This window comes from Eutrigla gurnardus (genome assembly GCF_963514095.1).
Source record: "Eutrigla gurnardus genome assembly, chromosome: 9".
NCBI lineage: Eukaryota > Metazoa > Chordata > Actinopteri > Perciformes > Triglidae > Eutrigla > Eutrigla gurnardus.
The window spans coordinates 19,289,630-19,299,975 of record NC_139923.1 but is presented as its reverse complement, the minus strand read 5'-3'; positions in this window follow the sequence as shown (position 1 = coordinate 19,299,975).

Sequence of the window (10,346 nt, the reverse complement as noted above, 5' to 3'; positions counted from 1 at the left end):
CCCTGCTCAGTTTTAAGCTACACCTCTCTTTTTCCAGAGTGCTATGTGAGGGGCAGGCATATTAATCACACTCACGGCCACTAATGCTAACAATCAGTCAACACAGTTGGCCGGGCTCTCCATCTCTGGTGACAGGGAGGTTTGTCCTGAGGCCTGCTGATTCGTCCTGCTATATCTGCCTCGAGGACAAAATACACAACACGGACATTTCATCCAGATATACCATTATATCATTTTCTAAATTAGGGAAATGCTGGAAATGTGTGGTTTTCTAGAGTAATAATAATTATTATTATTATTTATATCATTATAATGATACAACTTAATGCTTTAAAAAGATCCATTAATGCTTCAAATAAAAGCAAATCTGAAGGGCAGATACAGCTTGGGAGAACTAATTTGTTATTGGAGTGATTTTCTACAACATGGATACAACATATGTCAAACAGTCAAGTTTTGATAAACTAACAGCTGGCTGGTTCAGCTGAGAGGAAACTTCCTACTGAGCAAGAATGATCTCTCCCCGAGTGTCATCCGCCAGCAGCATGAGGCAGAACCAGCATGTTTGGATTCCTACTGCACCACGAGAATGTGGCTCCTCTTGTCAACTTCAATCTGACAAATGCAACACTGACACAAATTAATACAAAAACCTGCACAATTAATGTCACCCTGTGCTTCAGCATACAGAGGGAAAAAACAAATAAATTAACATGAAATTCTGCAAGAATGTGCTGAGTGCAGTAATGTGTGCGGGGCGCGTCCGTGTGTGCGGATGTATGCGTGCGTGCACAGTTGCTTATGCAATTCTGGGGAAGCACGTTTTTTTTTTTCATTGCTCAAAAAGAAATACTAATTATTGAGCTTCAGGTAGCATAAAATGTACAGCTGTTTTGACTGTCAGTGCTCGGTGGACTATTGAGCTTGCGTACGACTTGACAGTGGGTGGCATCTCTTGCTCTCATCCCACGAATCACTCAGTGGCGTTGCCATCTTCTGGCAACGTCAAACAGCAGGTTGCTTTCGTAAAATCTATTCCTAGCATTTTTGTACTTAAAACTTCTCCCTCTTTACTGTCAAGAAATCCAAGGTTTCTGTGTCAATATGCGTCTCTGTGTCATGGATCGGTAGTTAGAATCAGTTAACTTGTTCAAACACTTAGGTTGAGCCTTAATGTTTGCATTTTAGATCACCTCACCTTCACTGGTAATAGCCAGATGGCAACGCCAGTCCGTGCACAACACTTATAAGTGGGGTCTGTTGGCAACAGCTGCCTGCTATGTTCCACTGCTCTACATGACTATATGCCACAAATCACTGCTATTTATTAATAAAAAATGTTTCTTTACTCTCCACACCAGTGTTGAGCCAGATTGCTGGCTCTTGGAAACAAACTTTGTAAACCAGCTTGATGTCAACTTTGATCGCTTAATTTCTCAAGAATTCCAGATGTTTGAGGCTTCACTCCAGAGGATTGCCGGTACCCGTGCTGACAGAATTCGAACCTGTGTGCTGTCACAAGGTAGAGTAAATCTATATGCTCAGGGTAACATTTGAAAGATGTTTTGAAGATGTGTGATTTTATGAATTAATGATATTAATATTTCATAACAATCACTTGTAAGTTTATCCAGAGTGGGAAAAGTAACTGTTTTCCAGCGATTGACGTGGATTCTTTACTGCGAGAGTAAGTGATTACTAATTTTAATTTAAATATGGCTACCATTCAACAGATCAGTCAAAAAGGACAGATTGCTTTGAAAGAGTTCCGTTGGCTAGCACACAACTATGTATGAGCTCTGATGACTTTGTGACCACAGGTTGGGTAACCTCTGCGGTACGCTGCTGCTGACATAAAAGACAAGTGTGTGCACTCGACACCCATCACTGCTGCTTTTTGATGATACACGTTTGACGTTGGATAGAACTGAAGTCAAGCTGTTTCCCTTCGCTGCAGAGAAAGTATCTCTCTGGCCTTTTGACGAGAATGTCTGCGCCATGACATTGTCTCCCATGTAAAATCCCACAACCACTGTACCGTAGCACGATCAGACCAAGTATGGTCAGCTCTAGGTTAAAGCTCTATTTAGACATTTTCATAGGGAAAGAATGATGCTAGCTGTTAGTGAATCAGCATTATAGCAGGGTGGACCAACAGACGTGGATCTAGGTACTGTAGGAGGCAGGAATGTTTGACTACATGACCACCTGCTAGTGTGGGGACAAGTACGTTTCTGGGTAACGATCACTATTACACGATATTTAACCGTGATTAGCTAAAAATTCACAAAACTAAACATCTGAAGCCGATAAGAATTTGAGAGGCGAGACTTAACAAGGGTCCATTACCGAACCTGGTTTTTAAGCCTGAACTATTGCACATGAAGCATTGCAGGGAAAACCAGCCTATATTTATATTAATGCGCTGTGCTTTACTTATTATTGCTTGACAGTAACACTATTTAGCAGGAAGCTAGTCTTTGCCGATTGAACCAAGTAGCAGTTGAAATGTGCCTTTAGCTAACTTTTGCTAGTAAGGGAATTGCAGGAATACGGTTCTTGTATTGCATGACATCATCGGCTGAATTTCAGAAAGGTCCCGTGTCCTCAGCAGAAATTAATTTGAGCCCCTTCGCCGCTAACATCCTCTGCACGTGCCTGCAGTGCAGTTCACTCTTCAAACCCTTCTGTGGTGGCGGTGAGGTTGTAAAGCTCATTCTCTGAAAGCTCTCAACATTATGTTTTTGTGGAACGCATTAAGTATGTGTTGCACAGTTCTTTATTGTTTGTACAGCTCACAGTTCACTGCAGACGTACATGCCATCAATCACGTATCGTTGAGTTACACTAAGTCACACTTGCCGAGTCAAAGTGCACAACAGGGAGATGTTAAGGGGAAAAATAAGCTGAAAAAGGGGGAAATGTAAAACAGCATATGTGGTGGAGCAGGATTCAAACTCACTTGGCTGATTCCATCGCCCTAGGGAGAGCTAACACTAAAATGCTCTTTGACCATGAAATGGCCCTGCCTGGTAATGGTGGTTAATGGCTGTATGGTGCAGTGGTGCCGAGGCCAGACAGGAGGGGGACCTAACAGGGGCATCCTGCCTGCTCCAGTAGGCCCCATCCAATGAAGGACGAGGGAAAGGTTGGGATAGTAGCCATGTTTTGCTTGAAATTATAAATGTCAGTGTGCTCTAGTCAGGGGAATATATGCGTGATGGGTAAATTTAGTGCATCACTAAAAAAGAGGGATATTTATGTGGTCAGAAAGCACAAAATAACAAAAAGTACACTATTTTTCACCCAAATAAGCATTAATACAGACATGGTGTGTAATGGAAAAATATGAATTGTTTCCAAAGAGAAATGTATGATAACCATCATATGCATTCTGAATCACTGGAACAGAATATCAAATTCTTGGATTGCTAAATTTGAGATTCACTATCTTAATTGGTCATTTTTAGGTTCATTTGACTCATTTAAAACAATGATTCTCAAAGTGGGGGCTTAAAGTGCATACAGGCATCCAGGATTTGATTGTACCTGTTTAATACACTGTTACTGGTCACGGCTGATGTAGCTGTAGAGCCGAACAGGCTACAGTTAACGTCAATGCATGTTTTGTGTTGTATCATTTTAAAAAGGGAGTTCGTTTCGTTTTGTTTCTCCATTTATTTTTCTTTGAAATCCTTGAAAATAGAGTCATCTTTGAGTGAACTCTCTAAGGTGGTTTAATATCTGATTTCTTTTATTTATTTCCTTTTCTCTTTTTAAATGAAATTACTAACATTATTATTTATTTATAAATCTTCTATTTTTCTATTTAATTACATCCTGGGTGTATTGGCTACTCATTCTTGATTATACATTTACACATAGGCCTACACAAGAGGGAATAATTAAAAGTGTACAACTAGCTATAGATTCTGGGGGAAATATATAGTATACTAACTAATTGTAGGTGTAGCATTTCCCGGTGGAAGCACCGTGCTATTTAATTCATTAATGAATCATTAATTTTATATTTATTTGCATGTATAAGTTGCAGACAAGATTGAACACCCACCGTTTAAAGCCCAGCATCCTGTTGTGTGTTAAGTTGCAGTGTGACACTAAGGTATAGGTAGTACTTACTATATTGTGCTGGGCATCGCCCACCGGTGAGAAAGAGGTTACATAAGCACTTACTGAAAGTCAGCTTTCGACTAATCATTTTAAAGAGCTAGATTCGTTAGGACTATGCCAGTCTTGCTACTCTTCATTTTCTGAAAGCTTTTTCCAATCCAAATTCAATTTGATGGTAAGGCATACAAATGGTATTAACGTTCAATAACATTGCAAGTGTCCCCACTGTAGGACTAATAGAGTATTATGGCATTTTATCTCATCTAAACATGATTCAATTTGAAATGTGTTTCTCTTTATTACTAGGAAACAGGTCTGAAGTATTTAGGATGGAAAGATTAAGATTAAGAGGGGGTGTATCAGATTACATTTGATTCAGATGACCTTTCAGATTACACCGTATGTTTTACCCTTTGTCCTATGACCCTTTGACTACTGAACTATAGTTGATGCAACTCATTACTTGTGTCCAGCTATGCTTTGACTTGAAGTGGCTTTGACTGCTGACATATTACCCTCGTCACTGCGAGGTTTCACCGATGTGTCCTCCAACTGAGATCCTGAAAGAGCAAAACCCAGGGGCAAGATGTGGGTATCAAGACCTCAGCAAATCATGAGCCTACCATGGTCAGATGAGGTTACTATTTGAAAGCCATCTGGCAATATAGCATGTGACAGTACAGAGGAAATGCATGTATTGTAGCCTAAAAGCTTCTCTTTCTAAAGGTCATTATTAGGAGACAAGATATTACACCACCAGACATTGCAAGTAGCCTTGCCTTTGATATGTGGATGTTTTGTAATTATTTTTAAATCAAATTTAGGTTTGAGGAAAGGAAATATAAAATGAATCGTGGCTCCATCCACAACAGCTAATAATGGATGAACTGCCGTTTGGTGCTGGGCATGTAGTCTACAAGGGTTTTAGATTGCATTTGATGAAATTGGCTGTATGAATTGGCATGGATTGATGAAAGCGAATCAAAACTGTAAAGTTGGGCTGTTAAACCAAAATGATGATCTGAAAGACACTATGGCATCAAGGAGCTTAGGGGTTGGGGTCAGAATTCATGGGTTCAGCACTACACTACAAGTCGGCCAGAAACTGACTCATTTTGGCCCTGTTTTCCAAGACCTTAAGCAAAGTCTTCAACCACCTCACACCAGGCCGCTCAGGCGCTGTCCGGTCTAAGGCAAGGTCAACACTGGGTTATGGATTGTGCCATTGAGTTTCACACTTTGGCTGCTGACGGTGGCTGGAATGCTGCAAGACGCCTTTGTTTTTGGACATTACAATGCTATAAAAATCAGTTGGCTCCCCTTGATCTCCCCTCTGATCTGGACTCTGTTATCGGCCTGGCTATTCGCATTGACTCTCTCCTCACTGGGGACAGTCTACGATTCCTCGCCCTACCTGCCAGCTCCTCCTTGTCCTCTACTGGCCCAGAGGAGCCCATGCAGGTAGGACGAGCCAAATTCTCTCCTGAGGTCAAGCAGGTGTTTAACAGCACATCCCTGTCTCCACATCATGCCTACGACTGCAGCATCAACCTCCACTGGGAGGAGTGGGAGGCAATAGAAAAGTACATTGACATTCGCTGCTGGGATTATTAGTCCTTCCTCGTCTCTAGCTGGGGCCGGTTTCTTCTTTGATGACAAGAAAGACAAATCCCTCCGTCCCAGTATTGACTGCCATGGACTGAATGACATCACCATCAAGAACAGCTCCCCTCTCAGTTCTTTTGCTTTTGAACTTTTGAAAGGGGCCAAGGTTTTTAATCAAGGTATACTTAAAATGAATGAATGATTCGTGGAGATTGTGAATACTTAGTCATGCCTTTTAGACTAACCACTGCATCAACAGTGTTCCAGGTCCTCGTCAGCAACGTTCTGCGGGACAAGTAGGACCAGTTTGTGTTCATGTATCTGGACGATATCCTAATTTTTTCACCCCGATGAGGCCTCCCAGGTCCTCCAGAGACTCCTACAGCACCAACTCTTCATGAACGCTGAGAAATGCAACTTTCATGCCACTCTCCTTCCTGTGATTGGTGGTTTCCCCTAACTTCAGCACTGCTTTGATGAATGCAAAAGTATCCTTTTGAATGGTGGTCTGAATATGTATGCTTCTGTATTGTTTGTTGACACCTTAGAGTTACACATTTAAAGCAGTTAAACAGTTCTGTATTTGCATAATGATGTCAGAATATTAAAATTGTATGCCAATAATATTTATTTCATCTAACTATGTGAAAAGTGTCCTCAAATTTGCTTTTGATACAGCGGGTGCTGGATTGGTTGGATTAATGTCTTTTCTGTCTTTTACTGACATTTAGTGTTTCTGCAAATCTTTACACTGTGAAGAGAAAATCATTAGAATACACTGGCAACGGTCATTTCACTGGCCACCAGTGTTGCTCTTTGAGTTACCAAACATACACATGTATGTACGTACACGGACATATTTTATGTTATAAACAGACACATTTATACATAGCAATAGCATTAGTGCAGAGACATATGTCCAAGATGAAGACATATTAAGACTGTGGAGCAACACCCGTTTTAATCAGATTACAGATGAGTCCTCATGAAAATGTGAGGTATCAGAGCGTGGTGAAGCCCAAGCGGGAAAGACCGAGACAACTGAGGGTTAAGCTGCAAACCTCTTCTGACAAACCTTGTCTGACAAAGCTTTAGTGGACAAAATGACAAGTGAAATATGGGGTCAACTATCAGTCATTCATCAATGAACCCGTCCTGTCATCATTTGAATTTTGAGCACTCGGCAATATTAACCTTCTTAACCCCCGAGTCGCACAGGACAGCTCGGCGATGCCTAAGACTGACAGGCACAGTATCAAAGTAACTGTTGGTTGTCACTGTTATAAATGCTTTCCGTCACATAAAGCCATGGATGAAATACCAGCACGATGATAGGCACTTGAAGAGCTCTTCGTAAAAGTCTTATCCTAACTGCTTTGCACTGAGGCTTTGGCAACTCTATGTGGACTCTTCAGACACACACAAAAATCGTGAAAGTGCTATTCTTTGTGAGGATGTTTTAAAACAATTGTTAACTTTTGCCTCATGCAGTGCTTGTCCTTTGTGCTCCGTGAGATAGTTCTGCCAAGTAAAAGCTGCCAACAGCCATTCCATGGCTCAAGGCTATTTAATCTAAGTGTGATGATCTACATGACTGGACAGAGCAACATGGCCTCCATGTGTAGAGGGTAGTGCTGTGACCTCCACCGACCTGAAAGTTCACTGGTCTTAAGTTAGTCTGAGATAAAGTTACATCCAGTGGGAGCCGAGTGATATCCACTTACTGCCATCGCCTTGTGGGAAATGCGCTTGACACGAGGAACTGTGACTTCTAACACTATACAATATTAACGGCGATACGTGATAAGCAGGCTCCGAACGTAAGTGATAGCTTTATCGCCATTGCTATCTTTGTAAAATAATAACTGTAGATAAGTCTCACCGCGCTGACGTTTAAAATGGCAGCTCCCCCCGTCCTGCATTTGGCTGGATTATATTCTCTGTTGGTAAATTACTCCCTTTGGAGAGAGAAATTAACCTCCGATCTCCATATCAAAGCGTTATGAACCGAGCCGTTTTCCCTGCCTTCCCTGTTTCGGTGAAAAGAGAGATTGGAAGTAGTCTGTAGATGTAGCCTGCAGTGATATGCAGGCCGTACAGAGTTCCTTTCTTACAGGAGCAACACTCTAACAGAGAGAATCAGCAGCTTTCTACTGAAGCGAAGAATGAGATCACTGGGCTTTTTGTGCAAGGTCAACTCGGAGGCAAGGCACGTCGTGTTTAAAATTCAGTCCTATCCTCACCGAGCACTTGAAACACACTGTGCCAGCCAGGGAACCTGCTTGCCATTATGCAAAGAGGCGACTGGCTTAAAGTAAATACGTAATCTTAATGAATGCTGAGATCTGTGGAGGTGGGAGTGGGGGGGAGACCAAGTCAAGTAGAGAAGGGTCAGAAACACAGGGTGAATAATCCTGTGTGTCAACAAGACACAATTATTTCTCTCAATCACAATATGTAGCCGTGTTTACAGTAAACAGAATTCAAAAGTTTCTGACGTTTATATCGCAAAATATGCAGGAGAAATAATCTCACTTCTTCATGTAAGAAAGAGTTGTTGGATACCTGTCTTGTGTTGATGTTGGACAAAAAGTAAAACTCATTCTCATTACTTGATATGATGAGGTTTGTAGCTGCTAACAATAGGTTATTTAACTTATAGTTTTTATCACTGTAAACCTTATGTTCATTTCGTGCTTATATTTGCTTATTTGCCTTATATATCGTGACCTATGTCATTGGCCCCAACTTGTCTCAGATGCATAAATTTAAGACAAAAGGACAGTCATTAGATGACATGTCACACAATATAGGGGTCTTGTTCTGGCCCCGTGCCTGCTGGCTGTGTCCTTTGCTTTGCCCACTTTGCTCTACGGGACTGCCAGGACATTGAGCCTGACACATCAGAACTGCTGCTCTCTCGGTGCCCTCTTTCATTCGCACTATCACAGAGTCAAAGCCTGCAGAGACAAAGCTGTCCAGAGACTCAGCCCTGCTGGGTTTGACTGGGCCAAGATCCGATCAAGCCTCGAGGAGAGGGTCATCCTCTTCCCTGACTTCTACTTGCTATGATCTCTGAACCGTTTCTAAAAGGCCCCTGACTTGATTTGAGCAGACAGTCCCCCTTGAAAGCAGCCTTTGGTTTGGCTTCTGTAGCCTGGAACGGGAAGAGCAGGGTCATGCTACACACAGGCAGGAGAAAGCTCAAGCAAAGGCAGTGTGAGGGAGGGAGGGGGGGGGCGAGGGGTGGTCTGGAGCTGATAGCCATGCTCCAGGTGCAGATGGCACACTGTTTTATGTGTGGCCTCAATGGATTATGTCAGCCAAGCTACTGGAGGCATATAATATGGAGAGATCACACAAAAACATCGTCAACCAAAATTCAAAGATTCATTAACAAAGGTCATCTCCATGACAGCAAATGCCTAATAGATGGCCAAGACTCTCGGAGTCACCACGAGGATAAAAGCAGGCTGGATAAAGGAGCATTGAAATGAGGACAGTAATTGTCATTTTACAATCTCACAAAAGGTTTTACAGTAAATTGTATTGCATTCATACAGGATTTTTTTTCCAGCAGTGTCTCACTTACTACATGAGATTTAAGTCATGTTAAACTACAATTTTCACAATAAAATGCTCAACCCAAATCCTCACTTTACAACAAAACTTACATGAAAAATGTAAACCTACCTAACAGAATATGATTACTTTGACTGTACGAACTGAATCCAATCATTAGCTAAGTAATACTCCTAATACTGCATATTGCGATGATATAATCAAGGTGGGCACTGCCCCAAAGGAGTCAGGGATGCTGCAAAACTGAAAACCAATAATGGTCAGAGGTCAGAAAAGGGGAAGCAAAGATCCAAGTCCCATCCTATTGTGTGACATGTTTCCTTCGCCTGCTCGCCCCAAAGGCTTAGTGTCAGTGTTAACACTTCAAACACTCAATATCTTCACAAAACACAAAGGACACAACTGCATGCTATCCACATCATTTCTTCCAGGAACAAAGATATGGATCCTTCCCAAAGGTCACTGCCAGCTGAAGTTTCAATGATTAAGCAAAGCTTTGTTGTTTGGTTATTTTCCTGTCGCAAAATCTACTTTTAGGTGCAAATTGGGTGGTTTGTTGAATATTATAAATAAAATTGACTCACATTTTATATGCCAACTTTAAATTGTAACAATTTAAAGGTGGATAATCCAAATGAGGAAAAACCCCATAATGCCTTTTCCCTTTTTTCTTTTTTATCATAATGCATATCTGTATACGTAGTGTTGTTGCTTGCAAGATAGAATAATAATGCCACAATGATTTAAACAGTGATAATATATAAATATGCAGAGGGCAGTTTGAGTGGGTGACTGTAACACACCTACATATGTTCCTTACTACAAGTTAATTTTTTTCCGAGCACAAGAGTGATCTCTTTCTCTGGAACTTTCCGTGTCCTGCCACTCTGAACCCATGAATACTGTGCCTGCGAGCGACGCTGCCAGCTACTTCAACAGCACGCTCCTGAATCGGTCAAAAGACAGCATTGTTACCAGACAAGGGAGTCTACAACCGTCTACTCTGTTACACATTTATGGCATCATGG